The following is a 19,667-nucleotide window of genomic DNA, read 5'->3' on the forward strand; positions in this document are numbered from 1 at the left end:
CGATGACTCACAGGCTGGCTGACTCACTTTCCTCCGTGACTAACCAGTGCGGGAGTTTGTCAGTGAGGGACCCACAGCCCACCACAAGGCGGCACCCCAGGGAAGGAAGAGCCCAGGGTTAGCGGGTTCCAAGAGAAAAAGATTCTTTGGGCTGCATGAGGGAAGTGGCATGTAGCCAGGAAACGTAACACACAGCTCACGGATGAACTACTGGGTCTCCGTAGTAAAGTCAACAGCTGAGGACATCATTACCTTCAGTACTTGCGAAGGACTGGTTGAAAGACTTAAAAAAAGAAACAGGTCCAAACAGTGGCGACGTGAATTGAACCTGAGGTCAGGGGCCTACTACTAACATATAATTTGGAAGAAGAAAAAGAAAAACCTATTAAATGTGAGACTGACTCCTTTTTTCTATTTAAAAAGAAAAAAAAAATCAAGATTCTTCAGACGCAACAATTTCACACACATACAAAAAGCTGTCCTTCGGTCCATATATACAATGGAATATTACTCAGCTATCAGAAAGAACGAGTTCTCAACATTTGCTGCAACATGGACGGCACTGGAGGAGATAATGCTAAGTGAAATAAGTCAAGCAGAGAAAGACAACTATCATATGATTTCTCTCATCTATGGAACATAAGAACTAGAATGATCAGTAGGGGAAGAAAGGGATAAAGAAAGGGGGGGTAATCAGAAGGGGGAATGAAACATGAGAGACTATGGACTATGAGAAACAAACTGAGGGCCTCAGAGGGGAGGGGGGTGGGGGAATGGGATAGACCGGTGATGGGTAGTAAGGAGGGCACGTATTGCATGGTGCACTGGGTGTTATACACAACTAATGAATCATCGAGCCTTACATCGAAAACCGGGGATGTACTGTATGATGACTAACATAATATAATAAAAAATCATTATTTAAAAAAAAAAAAAAAAAAGCTGTCCTTCGTTAATTGATACCAGAGGTCAACAAACTATCTGCGAAGGGCCAGAGAGTAAATAAATAGTTTATAAGCTTCGCCGGCCATACATGGTTTCTGTCACTCTGTGGCTGTATCGTGAAATCGGCCATAGACAAGGAAGTCAATTAATGGGTATGGCTGTGTTCCAATAAAGCTTTATTTATAAACACAGGCCAGATACGGCCCCACAGGCTGTGGTTTGCCCTCAATCTAGGCCGACACCTCACACTGGTTGGGCTTCTGAGAGTTTGTAAAGGATTTTTAAACAAACACCACCTCTTCATTCCGTGTCTGCACCTTCCCTCCAGTGAGTTAGGTCCTTGGACATACAATCTACACCTAAAAAAATTCAAGAACAAGATTACTAGCAAATAACAGGGCCAGATAACAAAAGATTCTTTAGTTCAAGAATTATCGTTTTGTTCCAAAGACTCTAAACATGACAAGTTAGATTATTTCTAATACTGTTGGGAGTTTGGTCCCTTAAAATCTAAGACTTCTAAAATTCAAAGAAGCCAGACAAAAGGTCATTGGCCAAAAGCTCATAATCAAAATTAAACCTTCTAGGTAATAATAAATGTTTTTCTTGGAAGTTGGAAAAGAGAAAATTCTAAATTCTTACTGTTCTAACTCTGCCCATTTTAAATACTATAGACCCTAAAAAAGGCTTTTTAAAAAAATCTTACCTAAATATTATTGATTGTATTCATTACGGCCAAACTGAAAGGCAAATAATAATACAAAATCTTGTTTTTCTTTTTTTTTTTGAGGGGGGGGGAGGGGCAGAGGGAGAGGGAGACAGAGAATCTTAAGCAGGCTCCATGCCCAGCACGGAGCCCAACATGGGGCTGGATCCCACAACCCTGAGATCAGGACCTGGGCCAAAATCCAAAGTCAGGTGCCTAACAGCCTGAGCCACCCAGGTGTTTCTTTTAAAACAGCATTTCTGGGGCGTGGCACCTGCTTAAGATTCTCTCTTTCTCCCTCCACCCCTCCCCTCATCCCTCTCAAAAAAAAAAAAAATAGAACAGCATTTCTAAGGACAATCTAGATCAGTGCTCTCAGATTTAAATGTAGATACGAATCCCCTGGGGATGTTGTTGAAATACAGAATCCATAGGTCAGAGGTGGGGCCCGAGACCCAGTTCTAAGGAGCTCCCACCTTGGAAATGTTGATTTCGGCTTAAGAAATGGGGTCAGGAATTTGACATTAGCTCCCCAGTGACTGTGCACTTTTTCAAGGGCCTTACGGAGAATCATCCAGAAATTAGGCCCATCTTTTCTTTAATGACTTGAAAATCCACAGCACTGCGTGCATTTGAGTTACACCCCAAGAAAGTCAAATTCCATCCAGACAGACACTAAAATAGCACATTCAATACCCGAGCAGAATTACACGGTCAAAGGCAACTTATACTCGCCAGCAGCCTTTCACATGTCAGACTTCGGGGATGCCATTTCTTCTCCTTCTTCTGCATCACAGAGGAGGCACCCGAAGACGGAGCCTCTCTGCTCAAGGTCAGAATCTGAATTCACAATCCCCCCGCCTGCCTCTATCGGCTTTTATTTATTTCTATTTCTATGTTCTAGCTCTCATCATCTTATTCCCCTCCATGTGGTAGAGGGGATCGTTCTTCCCGACTAGTTCTTGCTCCGTATAATAGGATTACTCATCCTTTCGATCGTCATGGGGGAGAAGTACATGTCCCCCACTCACTTGACTTTGGGTTGGGCCCTATGACACACGGACTGACTAATGGAAATGTGAGCAGATACGGCGCCGACCACCTCCAAGCCGAGGTTTTAACGGCGTTGCGTGGTTTGGATTGGTCTCCTGCTCTCCGCCAAGAGAACAGCATGTTCCAGTTAGAAACTGTTCCTTCAGCATTACTTGTAACAGTAAAAAAAACTGGAAACCACCTATTGTCTATTAAAGATAATAATTATAGGGGCGCTTGGGTGGCTCAGTCGGTTAAGCGTCTGCCTTCAGCTCAGGTCATGATCCCAGGGTCCTGGGATGGAGCCCCCACATCGGGCTCCTTGCTGAGCAGGGAGCCTGCTTCTCCCTCTCCCTCTGCCTGCTACTCCCCCTGCTTGTACTCTCTCTTTCTCTGTCAAACGAATAAATAAAATCTTTTAAAAAAATAATTCTAAAGACACATGATATGGAAGAATACATAATGTAAAATTTAAAAAAAACACACCAAAATTAGGATTGCAGCTGTGGGAAACAGCAACGTACATATGCAAGGGGGAGGGGGGGAAGGACGGCAAGGAAATATACCAAAATACAATCAAGACTTTGTTGGACTCCTGGTTAACTTTTCATCTTCAAGGTTCAGATTGCAAGGCAAAACTTCATACAATATACCATCAGACAGCAGAAGCCACAAGCATGCCTTGCAAAAGTGAGAATGTCACACCTCGGAATTCTTTCTTTTTATGTGCAATAAAAACTCAGGGTCGCCAAGTTACTAGCAATGTGACCTTGTGTAAGTTAACCACTCCGCCTGTTTCCTCATCCATAAATGGATTTAATAATATCGACTCCTTGGGTTATTTAGCACATTAAATATGGTAATATATATAAAGTAGCTGACTTATACAAGCATTCAGTGAAAGTACCTTTCTTTCACTACAGCTAATAACACAGAACACGGATGTAATTAGATCTGTTAAAGAAAGGAATTTATCAATGAAGCATTAATCAAAGATAATAGTCAAGGCCATTTAAGACCCTCAACAGTCCAGGAACTTAGCTACAAGCAGATTCTACAGCACACACCCCTTTTAGGGACCCTTGATTACACTGAGACCACCCAGGTAATCCAGGAAAATCTTTTCTTTTCTTTTTTTTTTTAAAGTAGGCTCCACACCCAACGTGGGGCTCAAACTCACAAACTCAGGGCCTGAGATCACGAGTCACATGCTGAGCCAGCCAGGCGCCCCCAGGATAATCTATTTCAAAGTCCCCGGAGCAGCAACCTTATTCCCTCTGCAACTTTAACTCCCCTTTCCTATTGAACATGTTCACAGGTTCTGGGGATTAGGACACAGACCTCTCCGGACGGCCATTATTCTACCCAACACACACTGTGGTATTTCATGTATAATAACTCAATATTTGATAAACTGGCTGATATCACAGATTCCCACAACAGAGCACAAGGTGAACCGCTTTTTTCTGATCTTATACTCTGAGGTTCCCTGTGGTTGATCAACATTCAGTCTCTTAAATCAGAAAAGCACATTTCTATAAGAAGCGTCCTTAAATGAATGAGTGCTCTCCATCTGTTCAGCCCCTGCCGACCACCTTGGCCTAGTGTGAGGGCCAAGCTGCTGGAGAAGAATCAGCCACCGGCCCTGCCCACGAGGCACGCACCAACTCGGGGGAGGCGGAAGACCAAGTGAAATCCCAGTAACATCGAGTTCACAACTTCCAACGTTTCGTGGAGCTGAAGCTAAGGTTGTGGGTGAAGGTTTTACTGAAAAAGGCATTTGGGTTAAATGTGTATGGAAGAAAAGAGAAGCAAGAGGCTGAAGGCTCGGAGGCTCAGCACGGCCCGTCAAGGGTGTAAGGCAACAGCCCCCCTTGGCTGGTGAGCACAGAAAGGGGCAGGTGCCTCTGAGCCGCTTTTGATCCACAGTGCAGAGTGCCATTTACAAAATCAGGAGAGGAGGAAGCCAGCCTAGAGCCTGAGAAGAGATCAGAGGCCAAAGAAGGAAGAAAAAGTACCCAGAAGCTGGGCAGCAAATTGTTCCCAGGAGAAGCCAGAAAACGCATTGCCAACAAAAGGGGGAGAGGCGGAGTGGAGGCTAAGACCGAGGCAGGGGAAGGAGGCAGAGAGCTTTTCTGAGCTACCACCAAGCGCCAGTGACCGCATTTGTGCCAGACTATAGAAGGAACGCGTGGAAAAATCATGAAGACCAAGAATGACGGTGGTTGCCAGGGGCTGGGAGGAGGGGGCTGGAAGAAGTTAGTGTTTCATGGGCACAGAGTTTCAGTTTGCAAGCCAAAAAGTATTCCGGAGAGGATGGTGGTGATGGGCGCCCACCAACGTGAGGGTACTTAGTCCTAATGAAATTATATACATAAAAATGGTTCATTTTACATCATGGGCATGTCACCACTATTTTTTCAAATTGAAGAGAAAGAAAAGGAATGAATGGAACTTGAGGAAGGAGTGACTCTGCTTACCAATTTCTCCTTCTTGTAGCCAAGTATTGAAAAGAAGTGGTGGTGTAGGATTAAGTAGAAAAAAAAAATCCTACAATAAGCTTGGGCACCTTCGTAGGCCAAGGAGAAGAACTAGCAGTAAGGGAAAGAAAGATAATGTGGGACAGAGGCAGTATAACTTTTAGAAGAGGCAAATGGAGTCCGAATCCAGAACACTGGCCGGGGGCGGGGGGGCAGCAGCTTTGGGTGAGAGGTGGGGGACTCTCTTCTCCAGAGTGGGGTGAGTGGGGTAAGGTGCCACGACCAGAAAGGGAGAAAGGGAGGGCGGGCTGTGAGGTAGGAGAGAAGTCAACGATGTCAGGTTAGGGAGAAGAGAAATGGAGAACCCCAATGTGTAAAAGCGAAGAAAATTTCTTTATCTGGGTCCCTGACCAAAACAGTAGAAGTCATTGCACAAGTCAAGGTTTAAACAGAGATAGTTTGTCTTTAAGCAGCTCTGTTACCTTTGCTAAATCAGTTAAACTTCTCAAACTGCATCTTTCAAAGAAGGGGATTTGCTAAAATAATCCCACTCTCCCTTCCAGCTCTACATTTCAATGGTTTCAAGCAGAGAGCTTATCCCTGGCAGTGTCAGCTTACCTACCCCCACCTCCCCCCCAAAAAAAACTTAAGTGGGAACAAAAGTCAAGGTGTATATAATTTAAATACCCTTGGGCTGATTTCACATCTCACTGTTAATAGTGACAGCCACAACAAACAGATGGCTACTGCTGACAAGGGAGGCGTCATTACAGTCCTAATGATAACTGACGTTTTTACAGCTCGTGACTGTTTCTAAAGCACCTTCACAGGAGTCCTTTGCCTTCTTCCTCACAACAGCTTGGTACCCTTCTATCCATTTTCCAGTTGAGGAAACTGAGCCTTACAGGTTGGTGAAATGCCCAAGGCCCCAGAGCAGGTAAGTGACAAATCCAGGACCTGAATCCAGGGACTCAGGATTCAGACACCACACGATCAAAAAAAAAAAAAAAAAACAAAACTGTTTCTTAGACGCTGAGACACAGTATCTAAGACTTCCCACTTGGTGTCACGAACATAGGAAATGCAGGGGTCAAAAGAAATTTGCAGTTTTATTCTTTCAATCGATCCTGGCAAATAGTTTATTGAAATTCAAGTACAACCTGGATTTCCACGTGATAAATGACAGGAGTACAAAGGGCAGAGATGGTCGAGGATTAATTAGAACTCAACTGTTCCAATGTCCTCACATTCTCAGGATGAGGAAACGGAGGCCTCCCCTGAGACAAACGGTTTGTGGGAGGCCGACCCAATACTAGAACTCAGAGCTCATAGGGTTCTTGGCACTGGCCAGGTCTTACCCAGCCTCTGAGAAAAGTTAACAACAGAACTGCTCCTTAACACTGAAAGGGTTCCAATTGAAATAATGTGTGAGGGGCTCATTCTCTCCTTTTTACACGTGCAAACCATATGGATGCTGCCTATTAATGGTCCTAGAATTCTCTGGAGCAAATTCTCCTCACAAATGGGAGGGTTTATAGGGGCGCCTGGGTGGCACAGCAGTTAAGCATCTGCCTTCGGCTCAGGGCGTGATCCCAGCGTTATGGGATCGAGCCCCACATCAGGCTCCTCCGCTATGAGCCTGCTTCTTCCTCTCCCACTCCCCCTGCTTGTGTTCCCTCTCTCGCTGGCTGTCTCTGTCTCTGTCAAATAAATAAATAAAATCTTTAAAAAAAAATGGGAGGGTTTATGAGTCATGCCTCATTTTAGTTCAAAAGAGAAGTAAATGTGTCCAATAAGGAACCCGTCTGAGAGAACTTTAATAAGTCAACTGAAAAGTGCCTCCACGATCATCTTCTACCTAAAAAGTGTTTTCTAGACAAATTAAAATTGAAAAACTAAAAAAAAATGAAATGAAAATATTTTGAAGAGAACCATATTGTCTGAGTAGTCCCATCTTCCTCCTTTGGCAATATTGTAATGAGCCAGCACATGCTTTACTAGCAAAATTACTTTTATCATGAAGCTGAAAAACGGTAAATGTTTCGATGGAAGCCTCCACAAGAATAGATGAGGACATGAAAATGATATATATTATAAAACTGCAGATCCCACCTTACACGCTTTACGCAGAAAAAAACAGCATGAGGCTTCCATTAGACGATAAAGGATTCAAGGACAAGAATGTCAAAGGAAGGGGAGCCCTTCTGAGGTGAGCAGAAATCTCTGATTTTCTTCCCTCAGCGCCCCTGGGAGCATCATGAGAAGATGTGCCAAGAGAAAGGATTTCTACTGAGGAAAAGAAGTGAGCAAAACTTTTTGGTGGGGGCGCCTGGGTGGCACAGCGGTTGGGCGTCTGCCTTCGGCTCAGGGCGTGATCCCGGCGTTCTGGGATCGAGCCCCACATCGGGTTCCTCCGCTAGGAGCCTGCTTCTCCCTCTTCCACTCCCCCTGCTTGTGTTCCCTCTCTCGCTGGCTGTCTCTCTCTGTCAAATAAATAAATAAAATCTTAAAAAAAAAAAACTTTTTGGTGAACACACTAAAGGAGACTAATGTGACAAATGGGAAACACCCACATTTGTTCAGTTCTGAGGCTGTAAGAAGACTGAGATATTAGGCCAAAGGCTATTAAAAGGCAGAGTGAAGTCTCCAGTTTCACAGTGTTTCAGTGATGAAGTTTTGACTAAAGGAAGACTGCTCCCTCAAATACATAGCCAGGTTTCCTCTTTAGGAAATTCATTAAGACTCCATTGTTTTCCTCCATTACCTTTTCCTGGTCCAATACATGTCATGTTTTTGTTTATGTTCATTGTCAAAACACAGTCCAGATCCCAACCTCTGGGCCCAAGCCGCCCTTCAGAAAACCCAAAACATTGACAGTTGGCAGAACAACAAGAAAATTTTGCTATCATTAATCAGGAACAAAAATACAGTTATTTACAAAACCGGCAAATCAGTTCAAATATTTTCCAATGTGGGGATTAGTATTCAAAGGATAGGAGAAGGACCGATGACCCATCTAGTTCATTTTAATACGGGTGTGTGTGTTTTTTTTTTAAAGATTTTATTTATTTATGTGACAGAGAGACAGCCAGCGAGAGAGAGGGAACACAAGCAGGGGGAGTGGGAGAGGAAGAAGCAGGCTCACAGCGGAGGAGCCCGATGTGGGACTCGATCCCGGTACACCGGGATCAGGCCCTGAGCCGAAGGCAGACGCTTTTAACGACTGCGCTACCCAGGCGCCCCGATTCGGGTGTGTTTTTAAATCCCCACTTAAAAGCCGACAGGGCGCCCATAAGACCTTTCAGTGGGGCATCGGAGTCTCCTTCTAAAACTATCACCTTGAATTTGGTAGTCATTTCCCTAACATAACCTTCTTCAATGTAAATACTTCCTAATAATCCCTGACGAAACTCAAGCCACTGTTCTATGTGGCTGTTTCAATGAATTAGCTCTATGCTTACTCATGATTTTCATACAGCTTTTGCTAGTATTTTAACTTTACGCAAGAGGACGTGTGTTCTCTCTCTCCCTCCGTCTCTCTCCCTTGCTCTGTAGTACGCATAGGCTATGTATTTATACGTCAGTAGGTATAACTTAGGAAGGAGAATTCACATTATGGAACATGTCAGGAATATAGTATATAAAACATTTTACACTATTGTCTAGGCTAGCAAACCAGCTCTTGGAAAAACAAGACGTGAACACCTGCCAATGATATCTCAATGAGTATCCCATTTCAATCTGTTAAAATGCCTTGATTTATTTGCTCAATTGTGAATACTTAAAAATATTGATTTGTCTAACTCAAACTAGTCACGGTCTTCTAAAAATATTGAACCACGGCCATTTGAATTTATGTTATTTTAAACAAACAGCAAAGACAATACAGAGATTCAGTAAGAAACTGACCTATAAATAGAGTACAATGAGAGATAGGAACTACGTCTTTCGTTCTCTACAAAATAAAAGGAAAAGCATGCCATTAGTAAAAAAGTTAAGAAGATATTTTTTAACGTAAGTGAAAGTTCCATTTTCACCTATAAATAGTAATACATCTGTTATTTTGACAGGATTACTCGGGTTGCAGATAATTCACGCCTCTACCTGTGTGAGCGGCCAATCTAGGAATGGCACAAGGCAGGAGGCAGGCATGCGAAAGGTCATTAAGAGGTCATAAGGGGTCTTAAGGCCCTTCAAGTACCTCCTATTTTATGCACTTTGGTCACTTCACAGTCCACTCGTATTTCTGGGATCAACAGGAATGGGCTTGAAGGAGGAAAAATTTAGATCTGTGCTCTTTACTTCTAACAGCTCTACCAAAGCATACCAATTTGTACTAAAACAAAGTTCTGGAGAAACTCAAACTGACCCAAGGTTACTCTACTACCCTCTGGAAGTCCGGGTCACTTCATGTATGTTTCTCTAAGAATATTTACCAGTGTACACTTCATGTATATTTCACCAAGCTCCTGCACGTCTATTGTAACCATACTTCCTCTTATGTACACTAGTCCTTAAAAAGAACCCTTGAAGACGTAATACATCAGAAACATTTAAATTCAGGTTTCCCCTCTGAACAGTTTAACAGCTAGAAAAGCACATACACGTTAAGATTAGGTAAACTCCTGTTTCTCAGTACAAGATCGTCAGTTTTCAGCCACGGCGAGAGGGAACATAGATGAACCACCCCCATCAATCAGATCTCTCTTCATTTCCTGACATTCTCCTTCCCCCAAAATGCCTTTTAAATTGGATGCTAGGGACAAATCAATAGCCAATGCTAAAGTGTGCGTCACAATGAGAAGGTCCCCAGTGCCCAAGGGTATCCACGGCAGTTTCCAGAATGAGGAGGAGAGGGAGGTTTCTCCGTTCTCCAGCATGTTAGAGCAACTTCCTCATCCTACAGCATCAATGGTATCTCATCAAGGCCGAAAAGAAACCGGAGCTATCTTAAATATGCTTTGGATGAAAGGATAAGGACAAGGACTCAGTGGGAGAGTCAAAGGAGGTTGCTAGGAAACATGGGACCATCTTAGCCGGACTCATCTTAGATGCAATTCGATACACCTGGGGTCAAAAGTGTCCTCCCTACTAGTGACCTAAGTAGAATCAGCCCTCTAAACCACGCCTGGTCTAATCTCATATCCCTGCTCCCAGGCAAAGGTCGTATCTTACTTGGAAAAAAAAAAATGGCTGCAATGACCCTCCTCTCTGTGCTCCTTCTAACATGACACAGCTCCTCCCTTCGAGAGATGAAATCTATTTCTCCATCTCCTCGATCAGGGCTGGCTTTGTGACTTGTTTTGGCTAACAGAATTCAGAGGAAGTAACTTTATGGCCTCAAGAGGCTTTGCGTGCCCCGCCCCCACGCACTCTTAGGACCCTGCCACCCACAGTATGAAGAACCCCGGGCAAGCCTGGTTAAAGAGTTGTTAAAACAAAAAACAAAAAACAAAAAACCATGTTGGGGCACGTGGCTGGCTCAGTCGGTAGAATACGCAACTTTTGGATCTCAGAGTTGTGAGTCTGAGCCCCACGATGGGTATAGAGATTACTTTAAAAAAGAAAAATTTTTAAAAATATATGTGGAGGGGCACCTGGGTGGCGCAGTCATTAAGCGTCTGCCTTCCGCTCAGGGTGTGATCCCAGCGTTCTGGGATCGAGCCCCACATCAGGCTTCTCCGCTGGGAGCCTGCTTCTTCCTCTCCCACTCCCCCTGCTTGTGTTCCCTCTCTCGCTGGCTGTCTCTCCCTGTCGAATAAATAAATAAAATATTTTTTAAAAATACATACATATATATGGAGAAGAGCGGAGAACACCCTCTAAGAGACAGCCCTCCCAAACCCATCCAGCAGAAAACCTGCCCAGATCCAAAGAACTGCCCGGGTGAGTGCTGTCCGAATTGCCAATTCACAGAACCAAGAGCTAATCCAAATGCTGGTTGTTTTAAAGCACTGACTGGGGGCGCCTGGGTGGCCTCCGCCTTCCGCTCAGGTCAGGATCCCGGGGTCCTGCTCAGCCGGGAGTCGCTTCTCCCTCTCCCTCTATCCCTCCCCCCTGTTCCTCCTCTCTAATAACTAACTAATAAAAATAAAAATAAATCACTGACTAAAATGATACTGTGGTGTTGTTAAGCAGCAAAAAGCTAACTGCTACAGTAAGGAATGGCTTCACTCAGTGCCCATGCAGCAAATGCCTTATGTGCGACGGAGTGCTCTCAACCATTACTGGGGGCACAAAGATTAATATGCAACCGTGCTCACATTTAGGCATCTCCTCGAACGACACTAACAGAAGGGTGAATAACAAGATCTACTTAGAGGACAGGAAGGCTCACTCGAGGAAGAGGTCACGTTGGAGCTGGTTTTTAGAGAAAAAACAGGAAGTCACCAGTAGATAGGAATGGACATCAGAAGTAGAGGCAACAGCCATGTGCAAAGGCACAGATGCAGGAAAGAACTCAAGGAATGTTCTAGGAATGGCAAATAGTTTAGGACAGATGGAGTGTGGGGAGGACATGGCAGATGACGGAACAGGAAAAGCAGGTTGAAGGCAAATAATGAAGGGTGTCACCCTGCAAATCACGCGAAGGAATCTAAATGCCTCTTGCAGGCTGTAGAGTTACAGATCACTTTTAGGGAGGAAATGACGCGATTAAATCTGTGTTTTAGGAAAGGTGAGCTGATGTCAAGTGGGGGATTAGAGGCAAGGGGAAGACCCAGGGAGATCGGTTGGGAGGCTATTACTACAAATTCCAATGGGGACCTGAACCAAACTAAATATATAGCCTCTGAAAGGGACTGGGGCCGTGTAGAAGGATGGAGATGAGACACTGCCAAGATTTCTACTCTGGGATCCTGAATTAATGGTCCATACACTAATTAAGACAGGAAAACAGAAGAGCAGACCGCAGAGGAACAACACGTGTGTTTTGTAAAGGCACCTGTGGGATATCCAGTGGGCGATGTCCAGGACGCAGGTAAGGATACGGATCTAGACCTTCTGTTGAAGGACAGGTGGTGAGAGCAGGAGATAAAGACCTGAGGAGTCTTCTGAACGCAGGGCAGAGGGAGAGAGATGACTCAAGACCCAAGAGTGAACATGAACGCAGGGCACCGAGGGGGAAAAACATAGGTGGAGAAGAGTAAAGGCTAATGAATGGCAGAATCCTGAGGGGCACTGGTATTTCAGAGGCAAAGGAAAGGAGCAGCAGCGACCAGTGGCAACCCTCCTTGGGAATGGAAGAGCGGAAGGATCATTCAGTGAGTACGCATTACGCATTACGGAAAAGTAGATCCTCGTCCATTTTGCCACATTCTTTCCTCTAGCCAAGTCATCACCAGGCTTTTCCCTAGGGTTCTTCCCACTCCAGAGGGGCCCTGAGGATATCATCAGTGTTAGGGGGAGACCACACAGGGGTCACTTGAGAGTAATAGCACCTGTATCCATGTAGCTTATTGAAAAACACGTTTTCAAACACCTTCTCCGGCCCCTGGCAGCAAAGAACATTCCCAACTTTCATTCACTCCACTTATTTGAAATGAGCTTATAACCAATATACTGCATTTTCCAAACAGATTACCTTTACATATTTTCAATAACTAAAAGAGAGGTTTTAAAAAATAACCCCAAAGTAGGCAAAAGCTTTGTGAACAGAACACAAAAAGCAAGAGCCATAAAAGAAAAATCCATCACTGGACTTCATTAAAAATCATCAAAAGACTGCATGAAGACGGTGAAAAGGCAAGCCACACACAGGGAGAAAATATTTGTAATAATACGTGTATCTGACAAAGGACTCCTATACAGAAAAGAACTCAAACAGATAAAATTTAAAAATTCCAATTCAAAATCGGGCAAAACATTTTAACAAAAATTTCACAAAGAGATATGGAAATGCCAGTAGGTGTATGAAATGGCATTTAACATTAGTCGCTAGAAAAATTAAAACCATAAGGACCACCCATTAGGATGCCTACTATCAAAAGGGGCCGGGGGACAGAAAAGAAAAGAGAAAAAAAAGAAAAAACAGAACAGTTCGTTGAGTGTTTGACTCGATTTCAGCCCAGGTTGTGACCTCCGGGTCCTGGGATGGAGCCCGGAGTCTGGCTCCCTGCTGGGTTGGGTGTGCAGCCTGCCTGGGGTTCTCTCTCTCTCCCCCTCTGCCCCTTCCCCTTCCCCTCCCCCCCCCACGCCCCGCACTCACTCATGCACCCGCCACCTGTTTAAAAAAAAGGAAAGAACAGAAGAAGTGTTGGCAAGGATGTGGAAAAACTGCAACCCCCCCCCAACACTTCTGAGAATATAACATGGTGGGGCGCCTGGATAGCCCAGTCCTTAAGCGTCTGCCTTTGGCTCAGGGCGTGATCCCAGGGTTCTGGGATCGAGCCCCACATCGGGCTCCTCTGCTGGGAGCCTGCTTCTTCCTCTCCCACTCCCCCTGCTTGTGTTCCCTCTCCGGCTGTGTCTGTCTCTGTCAAATCAATAAAATCTTAAAAAAAAAAAAAAAAAAAGAATGTAACATGCTGTAGTAACTATGGAAAACAGTACGGTTGTTTCTTTAAAAATTGAAGCAGAATTACCATAGGATCCAGCAGTCCCACTTCTGGGTATGTGCCCCCAGAAAACTGAAAGCAGGGTCTCAAAATACCCGAACACCCCTGTTCAGAGCAGCACTATTCACAATAGGCAAAAGGTGGCAGCAACTAAGTGCCCACGGACAAATGGGTGAACGAAATTTGGTGTATGCAGACCGTGTAGTATCATTTAGCCTGAAAAAATTCTGCGACATAATAGAACATGAGTGCATTTTGAGGATATTATGCAAAGTACAATAAGCTGGTGACAGAAGAGCAAATATTCTATGAGTCTACCCATATAAGGTACTGAAAGTGGTCAAATCCAGAGACGGAAAATAGAATGGTGCTGGGGGGGGGGGGCGTGGGGGGGAGACTAGGGATTTATTGCTTCGTGGGCACGGTTTCAGTTCTGCAAGATGAAAACCGATTGGAGATGGCATGCTGCTGACGGTTGTTACCCAACATGGTGATGTGCTTAACGCCATGTGCTGCGTCTGCAAACATGGTTACCACGGTAAATTTCACGTTCTGTGTATTTTACCACAAATACATTTTTTTTAATTTTAAAACCCACAGGGAGATACCTGTTTGCCCCCCACCAAAACCAGAAGTTAAAAAGACCCCCAAAACCAAGTGTTAGAGCAAATACGGGAACCACTGGAACTCCTTACACCACTGTGGAATTTAAATTGGCACAATCACTTCAGAAGACGACTTGGCACTAGTAGAAGCCACCTCGGGGTGCCTGGGTGGCTGTCGGTCAAGCTGAGCCTTCTGAGTCGAAGGGTCAGGGTCCTGGGATCAAGCCCCGCTTCGGCTTCCGGCTCCTTGCTTCTGGCTCCTTGCTCAGCAGGGAGCCTGCTTCCCCCTCTCCCTCTGCCTGTCACTCCCCCTGCTTGCGCGCTCTCTCTCTCACATAAATAAATAAAATCTTTAATTAATCAATTAATTAATAAAAGCAAGCCTCCTCTATGACCCTGCAACTCCGTTCCTAGGTATGTGCTCAAGAGAAATGAGTGGACACGTGCACCAAACATAAGCAAGAATGTTCATAGCAAGAATGTTCAGGGTCACCTGCGTGGCTCAGACAGTTAAGCCTCCGACTCCTGGGTTTCGGCTCAGGTCGTGATCTCAGGGTCATGAGATCGAGCCCCGCATCGTCCTCTTCTTTGCCGTCATCCTCGTTGTCGTGGTCTTCCTCTTCTTCAGCCTCCTATTCTGCTTGATTCCTTCCCCCACCCTATCCCTCCCCCTCTGCTCCTCTCCCCCCAACCCCCATGTTCTCTCTCTCAAATAAATAAAATCTTTAAAAATAAAAAAAAAGAATATTCATAGCTGCTTTATTCACATTAGCCACACACCGAAAACCCCAAACTCCAACAGAATGGATAAACAAATGTATGTCCATACTGGAACTGAAATCAACAAAAAACTAGAATGAATTACTACTACCCACGATACCACGGGTGAATCTCCTAGACACTGTGTTAATGTGAAAGACATACGCAAGAATCCCTTCTGAGCATACTATTTATTTGGAGCTTAACAGTAGACAGAACTAGTGGATGGAGTTTTTAAAAATCACAATGTGAAAAAAAAAAATCATACTATGGCTAATTTTATCCCTTTGAAGTGGGATAAAAACTGACCAGAAGGGGAAAAAGGAGAAAATCGGGGGGTGGTAGAAGTGCTCTCTAGCTTGACCTGGGTGGGGTTCACCTGGGTGTGCACGTGTCAAAAATCACTGAGCAGGACCCGTTGGAATAACGCATTTTATGCTTTATCGTATGTATGCCATACCTCATAAAATAAAATATCTCTACAGCACCTCAGGTCTCTACAATGAGTTCGGTAGGATTCAAGAACGGAACGGAATCCCAACTTGTTGCTCTCTTCCTTTCTGCCCTACATTAGATCTTATTCCTATTCGAAGTGTTTGAGAGATAATTAGTTACTTCCCAAACGCCAGAGTCAGATAAGGAATCTAAGTTCCACGCAGTACAAACTTACGTGCTCCTAAATGTCGTCGAGCCTTCCCGAAGCCACTCCACATCCGTGGGGTCTTTACAGTTAAGAACCTCTCCGCGCTTAGTGTGGCCTCTACTTTCCAAGTCAGAGCTCCCAGTTTGCTTTCTATGGGTAAGTGTCCCATTTGGCCTTTTTAAGCTTTGGGAACAGCATGTGACTTCGTCTTACACCCTCATTGGCAGGCGCTAATTAAATCCCTCTTCAGTTGTAAAGGCAGAATGTCAAAAATAACAAGATATCACCACATTCCAGCATTATGATGAATGCATACACCCCGAGGAAAGAGAAGGCTCCATTCTCTTTAACAGCCATTTTGATGCCTGGCCCTTACACAGCCAAAATAGTAATAACTTGAGCTTTCTTGGGAGAACACCATGAGCCATGGCCCACCGTTCTAAGATAAAAAATCCACAGACATGAACCCCACCTTCTTCTAACACTGTGCTACCCAGCTGTTGGAAAAGGGCCTTCATATGCAAAACTCTGTATCTGAATGATCCTCAAAGGCAAATCCTTTTCAAACTGCGTCAAAATGAAAAAACGTTCTCAATTTGACTGTCTTTGACCCCACATGAAACCTGCCGTTAATTTAGTGAAATGGGTGAATTATGAAGGTACGTCATATATGCTCAGCTTGGTAGGAGAAGAAAACGGATGAGATGGTTAAAAAAAAAAGGCTAGTTTAAAAGAAGCAGCTTAATGCGTCAGTATTCTGATACGTGGTATGCCAAGGCAAGAGTGAGATGTCGTCTTTGTGAAAAGCAGATGGGATTATGTCGGCTCAACAGGGTGACTTGTTAAAAGTGTCCCAAATGAAATTATTCCCCCAAATTGGCAGCTTTATACAGTTTCGGGAAGTGTTTTTCAAAGCAAGTATCAAGCAACAACTGGTTAAATGCAAAGCCACACGGTCACAACAGACAACGCTTCTTTCAGGAGAGTAAAAAGTAAGGCGATACAACGACACGCAGGATTTTATTTAAATACATTGTCTAGAATAGAATAAGCCGTTTTCTCCTTGGAGAATACCTCAAAATAGGTTTCGCTTCATAAAAAGTCTATAGAAATGTCAAGATATCGGAATGCAATAATTATAAAGCCGGCTAGGTGTTATTAATTGTTCTACATACCTGTGGTTTTTCTGATTGCTGTACTAGCTCACTCATGTATATTCACTCTCATTTTTCAGAAGCCACTTCGGGAAGCTCCCGATTCGGCTTCCACACTGCCACCTGTGGACATAAAAGAGAAATAAGCCTTACGTATTATTTATCAACCACGCATCTTTTCTAGGCAACTAACAGGGACGATTGGGGGAAAAGTAGGAAAATAATTGCTCCAAGAGATAAAAGTCTTCCTTCTCCTCCCCGGAAAATTTCTAAGGCGTCCCTCTCCGCCAATGGCTTGATAAATTGCTTAGAAATCGAAACATGCATGAAGTCAGTCTCAGATCAACACCGCTCTGATCAGGGCATTAAAGAGATAGTCACCGAACTCATCCACAGGCCAACTTACACCCATTTCAAGATCTGCCATTTCACAGCAGAAGGCCACTTAACCACTCTGTTAATGGGGCAATTAAGAATTCCGCAAATTACCACAAAGAAGGAAAAAACGAGGGAGAGATCCAGGCAAAGGGTACTTTCTCACACGGCCCTAAAATGTCTCCTTAGAATAACAAGATCAATTCTAAAACGAACTAGTCCTTTTTCCATGCTAAACGGCAGTTAGGTGGGGTTATTTTCATCATAACGCCCTACTCCCGTTTTGAACGCGAATGCAGAGTGCTGAAAGGCCTTTCCGATACCCCACCGATTTTGATACAGGTAGGTCTTTTTTTTTTCCTTAAAAAAAAGTCAGATGAATCAAAATCTATGAGGAGAACAAGCAATAAATAAAAATCCACAAATAACTATCAGTTAGTCAAAGCAGCCATGAGATGAGGGCTCTGTGTGTGCGCGTATGCGTGAAGAGAGGCAGAGGCAGACACAGATTCTAGAGTTAACTGAGAATCACAGACCAAACCAGTGCGTGTGTGTGCGTGAAAGAGAGAGAGAGAAACAGATAAAGATTCTAGAGTTAATTGAGAATAACACACCGCGCCGCGCAGCTCTTCACCTCCTGAGTCCCACAGTCCACCGAGAACAAGTGCCCCAGCTCCAACACCTTAAGCCAAAGACGCAAGCACCACCCCTACTCCCCACCCCCAATCCCTCCCCCAGCCCCACCCCCACCCCCACCCGCTAGGCGAGGTAGCGCCAGGAGCCACCCAGCCAGTGTGCCCGCCGAACCCGCAAACCCTGCGGGCTTTTCTTTTTTTTTTTTTTTTTTTTTAGCCCTTCCAGAGATCCGTCCCCACTTACCCGCAATTTACTTTAACGCCCCGAAAGCCTGGCTTGGTTTAAGGAATTGCAGCCAATCCAAGAAAATCAAGTCTCCCCGTGCCACTCTCCTCCTTCTCCCTAGGACGGACATTCACACACACTCACACTCACACTCCCTCTCTTCCCGACCCCAAACGCGCTGGGCCATCCCAAGAGGCTCTTTGGGGGCCCGCCAGCGACCAATCCCGCTCCCGCGTGCCTCCCTTAAACCCTCGTCCAAACGAGCACAAGGCGCCAAGTGCATGTGCACCGTCTGCCTTCGGAGATAAGTTCGGCAAATCCCATCCCACTCCCCCACCCCGCTCCGGCCCTGAAAGCGCGAGCGAGCGCGCGGGCTCAGGCACCCGCCCGGCAGACAATACTCCAGCAACTCCTGCCTTCCCCGCACACGCCCCGGCTGGTCCTGCCACTACTCTCTCATTTCCCCAGGTTTCTATAGTCCCGAGGGCCCAGGGCAGCGTGCCTCCGGATGGTTGCCGGGCGTAGGTTAGGAAGAGAGGGGCGACCTGCACACACCGCCGAGATGGGGGGGGGGGGAGGTCTCAGTCCTCCAAAGCCACTCCGGGGCTCGGCTCTCAAGGAGGGGGATGGGGCTGGGGTCTGTGAGACCCGCGGGGGAGAATCCCCAGGGAGGCAGCTTCTCCTCACCTCTTCCCCCACCTAGCACAGAGCGCGCGCACAAGCGGGCACACCAAGGGGCCGTGCACCTTCCCGCTGCCCCCGGACCTGCCCGGTCCTCGTCCCCGAGCTTGGTGGCCTGGACGTCAGAGCGTCTGGCCCGCGGCGGCCCTGGAGGGGACAGAGCGCCGCGCTCGAGGGTGCCCACCTGCGCGCAGGGTAGCCGATGCGGCCGGTGCGCCGCCCGCTGCGCCGTGTCCGCTGCAGGAGGAGGTGTAGGCGGCCTGAGCCCCGGACTCCAAACGTCTCCTCGCTGTCCAGCCGTGCGGTCCTCGCTTCCTCTCCTCCCTGAGGGTGAGCCTCCCACCTAGCCCGCAGGTTCTGCCACCGTCCCTCTGCCCGCCAGAGCCTGAGCTGTCCTCCCCGCCCCTTTCCCGCCGCCCCGCGCAGCGCCGCGCTCCGCCCCCCGCCCGCCCATCCCCGCCCGGCCCCAGCCGGGGGCTGGGGCCCCGGGCCTCGTGTCGCAGCTCTCCAGACCCGGGCGGAGGGGGGGTGGAGGGGTTCCGCCTAGACCCCGCGCTCCTGACCCGCTCCCCTCTCCCGCGCCGCCGGGGGCCACCCGCGCTCACCCCGCGGTCAAGGGTGTGGGCACCGCGCGCTCTGCCCTCGCTCTTCCGGCGTCTCCGGTCCCCGCAAGGCACCTTCCTCGGCCCAAAGGGTGCCTCGTTTCTTGGGGGGAAGGGGGTTGGTGAAGCGGGGTGGAGTGCGCAAAAGAGAGAAGGCAAAGAAATTAGCATGTCAACTGCCAGGGGGATACAAGTTGCTGCCTGTGCCTTGTTTCTGGTACATTAAATACCTGGATGTGCTGCTTTCCTTGTTACGACCACAGCAATAT

The 19,667-nt window shown here is 46.2% G+C and overlaps 1 long non-coding RNA gene across 8 annotated transcripts in view; it reads right to left on the reverse strand.

The window, feature by feature from the left end:
* The window catches only part of LOC113265912 (uncharacterized), a 293,640-nt gene extending 274,457 nt beyond the window's left edge, over positions 1-19,183 (reverse strand). For 5 of the 8 annotated variants that reach the window (XR_008958929.1, XR_003320190.4, XR_008958931.1 and 2 more), the window contains exons 1-2: positions 17,869-17,910; positions 16,901-17,002 (exon numbers count right to left, since the gene is read on the reverse strand). This is a non-coding gene — a long non-coding RNA (uncharacterized LOC113265912). Of the gene's footprint in view, positions 1-16,900; positions 17,003-17,868; positions 17,911-18,133; positions 18,233-18,980 lie in introns of those variants that run through there. The other 3 variants (XR_008958927.1, XR_007188356.2, XR_007188357.2) reach the window with 3 other exon arrangements.
* Positions 19,184-19,667: the final 484 nt, after the last annotated feature.

The sequence above is a fragment of the Ursus arctos genome, chromosome X (genome assembly GCF_023065955.2).
Source record: "Ursus arctos isolate Adak ecotype North America chromosome X, UrsArc2.0, whole genome shotgun sequence".
Taxonomy (NCBI): Eukaryota; Metazoa; Chordata; class Mammalia; order Carnivora; family Ursidae; genus Ursus; species Ursus arctos.